The following is a 6,000-nucleotide window of genomic DNA, read 5'->3' as shown; positions in this document are numbered from 1 at the left end:
TGAGAAGTAAAGAGACTGAAATAATTGTTTATGAAATTGCAATATATGGTTAATTTAAAAGAAAAGGAAGATTCACAGACATGATGATTTTAAATCCTTTTCCACAGAGCTGCCTGATCCAAAGGCCATGAAAGACTGGTGGTTATTAAATGAGATCACTCACAGTATTTCTTTTCCTCTTTCTAGCTACAGAAAGGGCAGTAAGGAAAATCAGACTGACAAATCATCCCCTAGATGGAAAGAAAAAGCAGAGCAAAAGAAAATCCATCTGTTCTCACTCATGGAATTTCATGTTATCCCATATAAGGACAAGTTTCTGCAGCACATGAATCAAAAATCCTAAAAGCCTGAGTGTTATAAAATTGCCAGGACCATTGCCAAGTGCCAGTTTCAAGGCATCTGTATGAGGTTAAGACAAAATTCAGGGCACTTTGGGATTCCAGTGCATGGTAAGCTGCACTACAATAAATGGCACAACAGATTAATATTTCATGTCTCTCAAACTGAGGCACTTTTCTTAATAGGAGAGAGACAGAGCAGAAGGGAAGGGATGATCAGCTTAGCCTCACTGCCAGCAATCAGATGGTCTAGTGCCCTCTAACCAGACAGTTTGTGCCCCCACAACACTCCTGCCCCAGGGAGGCCTCCACGAGAAGACACCACTGTAACCTCTCAGGGCTGGACTGCAGGAGAGTGACTAAAAGCCATTAATGTTGCAAAAGAAGGAACAGAGAGCAACCCATGGAACTGGTATGAAATGTAGAAAACATTGGGGTGAAAATGTGTGCTGTCCCACAAAATGAAGGTGATTTGAGAGGACTAAGCAAAAAAGATCACAGATAACACTGTAATGCAAGGCTAATAACAGCAAACAAGGTTTACACACCCATTAACTTATATCTTGCCTCAATAGTAACAGTACATTTTCAAAGCAGAGTTGTCCTAAAAGTTACACATGTATAGCACTTTATTTACATTACCTTAATAGGCACTGACTTTTATTAATATACAGTCTTTGCTTCAATTTTCTTTCTGTTGTAGTGTAAATCCTATTTGGGCATTAAATATTCAGTCATAAATTTTAGTGGTCTACATCTACAGTGGTAATATCTGTACACTTGGTCACACCATATCCCAGGTGGAAAGAGGCTATGTGGAGAAACTAGTGTTATGAAAGGGAAGCTGCTGTGATCCCCAGGTGTTCTTACCTTGTTTTGCCCATTATCTCATACAAAACTGGAAAAGCCACAGAAGTCAAAACTGTAGCAAGCATCTTATCCTTGTCTGCTAGTCTTTTCCTCACAGCTTCCCCTTCCTGTATCAGTTGGTTGTCCCTGGGGGACAGAGGGGCCAGGCACCACACAGTGGTGGGAAGAGCTCCTGGTGTGCAAAGCAAATCACAGACTCATTGGAAGGAACCTTTAAAGGCCATCTAGCCCAGCTCCTCTGCAAGGAGCAGGGACATCTTCAGCTTGATCAGGTGGCTCAGAGCCCCATCCAACTCAGCCTTGAATGTTTCCAGGGATGGGGCATCCACCACCTCTTTGAGCAACCCGTGCCAGTGTTTCACCACCCTCATCTTTTCCTTATCTAGTCTGAATCTACGCTCTACTAGTTTTAAACCACTACCCCTTGTCCTGTCACAGCAGGCTCTGCTAAACAATCTGTCCCCTCCATGACTGGTTGCAAGGCACAGCACAGAGGTCGTGGGTGTCCCTCCATCCTTCAGTTCACTTTCCACCATCGCTCCCCAAATTAATCCAAGACCCCACATCTCTAGGCTTGGGAAAAAACAGCCAGTGCCAGAGAAATGACAATCAATTCTTTCATGCCAATGTTATCCTGTTGTTAGCAATTGACCAAGACCACCCTCACACACATGAAGCCCCTGGGTACAAGCAGAGGCACATTGCAAACTTTGGTTTTATAGCAGAGAGCAGTGAGACAATGCCAACATGCCCATAAAGAACAGATGTTGCTGTCGCCCTGAATGCAGTCTCCACACTGTCATCTAGTGGATTTAGTGGTAATATCCACAGCTCAGCTAACACTACACTGTAATTTCACTCACCATACTGAAGCTAAATTTTATTGTCCTGTGCAGTTTCTGCCTTTTCTCACCCAGTTCTCTTGGGATTGCTCCTTTCTGAATGCCCTTTTTAAATTAACTTTATTCTCTCAATTTTAAACCCTTTGTACAACCATCCCTTTTTTCTGGGTTACAGCAATTCCCAGGCAGCCTAGCTCCCCACTACTAGCCAGTGATTGCAGAACGTTTTTTTTCCTTCCTTTCAGGAGACTGAAACTTTTCCTTACATTAAGGTAGAAATAAGTTTCTTGTCTCAGCAAGACAGAATAAATCCCCTTAGAGATTTACTATAAGTGACATAGGTGCCTCTTTGATACCCCTGCAGGCTTCAAAGACAGCCCTAGAGGCTGAACACACTGGGTGTCTGTATCCACACACTGTCTCTGCCTCTCCAGGCCCCAACACTGTTTGCAGCCTCCTGCCCTGATAAATTGCCCAAAAAACTCATGTACTACAGAGGTAAGGAAATTATGACACACAATTGTGCCAGTTACATTTGCCTAAACCTAACAAGCATGTAACTGTGATAAACTTTGCAGTTTGCAGGTATGATAAATATTAGTAAAGTGGAGTTATTAGCATAACAACCACCCCAAAAATCTTGAGTTCTCCCAGTTCAAGAGGGTCTGCAAGATGCAGCTGCTGCCCTCTAAGGTCTGTGCTCATGAGGGGGGTCCAACCTCAAGTGTAAAGGTGGTGTGGGGAAGATATTTGCCTTTGTAGCTGTGGATTTGCAGACAGTGGGATTTTCAATTCTGATCCTATTTTGCTGAACCTACCTCTTGGTATTTGATTTTCCCTTTTATCCTCTCAGCTTCAGTGACCTGTGACCTTCTGTACTTCCTCATTTATGCAGCCAGATTGCTCATTATTCCTGGGGAGTCAGCTCTGAATCTGTCCCAGAGGCAACCCATCACTCTATTTGCATCCCACAGCTGCCTTCCTGAGGAGTCAGCTCCCCAGGCTCACCCAGAGATAACTGATCGCTTCTCCCTCGCTCTGCAGCTGTTTTAAGCACTGGGATTTTGCAACATCAACCCTATGGTCTACCAGATGTTAAATCAGCAATTAGCTAAATGTATTATTTCCACATCAGCAATTCTGTTACTGCTTTACAGTAACAGTTACTATTAAAGTAAGTCTGAGATTTGGCCAGTCTCTCTCCTATCAGAAGAAATGATAAATGTGTTTGTGCTGGTTTGGCAATTTTATCACTGGCCCATCCCAGCTCAATGGTCCCTTTTCTGTACCAGGGATCTGTGACCCTCCACTGCCTCCAGCTTTTCTCTTACAAGAAGTGAGAGAGAAGGGAAAATTACTCACCAGAAGTAGTAAAAAAAGAATATGAGGCCACTGATGTGCAGCAGAAAGGGGAAATGCAACTTTAAACATTTAGTCCAACAGTTTACAAACCACAACTCCAGAGCAGCTTTTCTTCTCTATATCTGTGCCTCTGCATTCACATCAGAGGTCCTATCAAAATCCTCGTGCATGAGTGCATTCTGAGGTTATTTCTAATAAAAACTTCCAGTTTAATAGTAATTTTTATAAGCCTCCGAGGGAAAAAAAAGTATCTCCAACAGGCCATAGCATTTATCTAGCTGGGAAAGACATCTATTGCCACATTCATGGCTGACTCAGATAAAACCAGAAATCAGTCAACCTGCTCTACAGAAACCTGGGTTGGCTTCTTTAGCAATTAATTGTCAAAAATTCAGATCAACTTTAATGAGGATAGGGGGCTATCCTGTGATAGAAGGATATGACACACAAAGGACAAAGAATTCAGAAATTGGTGTAGGTACTAGATACGACTTAGAAGCTGCAACCAACCTCTGGAAATTACATCTGTGTTAGATATTGTTAGCCGGTGGCCACTCTCTTGGAATGACAGCTAACCTGCCCTGCCACCGAGCTCTCAACAGAAACCTGTCCCTGTTGAAAGGACCACTGGAATAACAGAATTCAGGGCAGGAGAACAATTATTTCAGAACAGAATTCTCCTTCTGTAATCTTATCATGAATACATAGACCAAGTCTCCCAAGTAAGGCAAGTGGATATACTTTCTTTGTTATTTGTGGTTAAGCTCATTTTTGGGGGGGAAGTCTTGGTCCGTGTCTCAATTCTGATACATCTCATTTTGGTTGCTGTGTCCTGCTGTGCTATTTCCAACTGGTAGGATCTGGTCTAAGTAAAAGTGTCACCTCTGTAATTATCACTCATAAAAATCATAATAGTTGAGCTCTAAGTGTCTCTGGAACAAGTATTATGTTCCATGGGTGTTGCTTGCATCACAAAAACAACAAAAACAAACAAACAAAACAAAAAGGAAACCTCTCTATTTTAGGCATGCTAATGAAACTTAAATGCTTCTCACACAGGGATAGGAGAATGGAATCACTGAGAAAGATGAGAAGTGGTAAACACAGCCTTGAGAAGAAAGCAGGACCTGGTATTTCTTGTGGACTCTGCCTGCTGGAAAAATGGACAGTCAGCTGGAGGAATAGAAGCTGCCACCCACCCGCTCCCTTGGTAGAAGTTTCTCTATGGCTACATGACCAAGAAACCCTCTAGGGTGTGCAAGTCACAGTGTGGGAACTACAGTAGATGTTATGGGGGGCTTTCTGAGCTCTGCTTGTGGAATTACTTCAAAAACACTTAAAAAGATACAATCACATGATCATATTCTGTGTCCATGTTTCTGTTGTTGTTTTCCTTTCGGGGAATAAACAGCCCTTTTGCTATACTTAAAAGAAGCATTACACATTGAATACTGGTGTCACAGCTTCAGGGCATCCTGGGAACTAAAGCACACCTAGGATTGGAGGACATACACACTGTGTGGTAATGTAACATCCTGGCCATGGGCAAGGAGTAGATTTTATGTTCTTCACCTCCTTGTGCACTGCTCTCACAGAGAATTTTACTGCTCCCTCAAGGCATAGTAATTTTCCCCTTTAGATTTGTGGTGCACCACTGCCTGCTCATCCATCCCTCAGTGAGACTGGGGAGCAACTAGCAAAAAAAAAAAAAAGAAAGGGAAAACTTGGGTTGAGGTAAAAACAGTGAAATCACTCACCAGTTACTGTCATGGGCAGTGTCACAGGCAGAATGGGAGCTTCTGATGAGGTTTATTAGAGAAGCCTTCTTGTTGAGTCACGAGGGGCAGAGAGGACACCCTTGCTTTCTGAACTCCTTCTCAGAGAGCAGTCTGGGCATGGCTGGATCCAATCCTAGCCCCAGACTTCATCAATGATTTATGTCTAAAGGGCTATACAGGTGTAATTGAATGTTTATACAACTTTGTCCCATAGGATTAAGGATGACAAGCCAAATATATTTATATTAGTTATTTAAATGTATTGTGATCTTTAGACTAAAATATCATAATCAGGATTATTCGCTACACAGTGTAAGTAGTCTATCTCTAGGCCAGCTGTTCAGCAGCTTTAGATATCAGTAGTATCACTTGTTGGTTCTTTTTCAGGCACTTTATCAGGTCTGCCACATCTTCACCTGTGCCAGTTTCTATCAGGAGACATTGTTCTTCCTCAGGATGTTTAGGAGTCAGGCTGGTTTCAGCATTCTTAAATGCCAAAAGCAGCCTGACACCCCCTTCTCCATTCACCACTGATAGCTCTGCAAATAGGGGTAGTGTTGGAGTTGTTTTACCCCCATTCCAGGCAGAGCATCCTGCTACAGGCAGAACAGACTTGCCTCAGGGAATTCACCTCAATTAATTGCCAATAAATAAAAAACATTTGAGTAGTAGGTTGGATTTTTCTTTAAAAAAAAAAAAAATATTTACACACCAGGAAAACACTTTTTCTCCCCCATTCCAGGCCCAGATTCACTCCATCACACCAGGCACCTCTCCTTCCCCTCTTGCTACCACTGCAGGGTGCAATAC

Source organism: Pipra filicauda, unplaced genomic scaffold, assembly GCF_003945595.2.
Source record: "Pipra filicauda isolate LSUMZ 115617 unplaced genomic scaffold, ASM394559v2 scaffold2_size9829703_pilon, whole genome shotgun sequence".
NCBI classification, from domain to species: Eukaryota; Metazoa; Chordata; class Aves; order Passeriformes; family Pipridae; genus Pipra; species Pipra filicauda.
The sequence above is the reverse complement of the archived record's forward strand: the minus strand, read 5'-3'. Positions refer to the sequence as shown.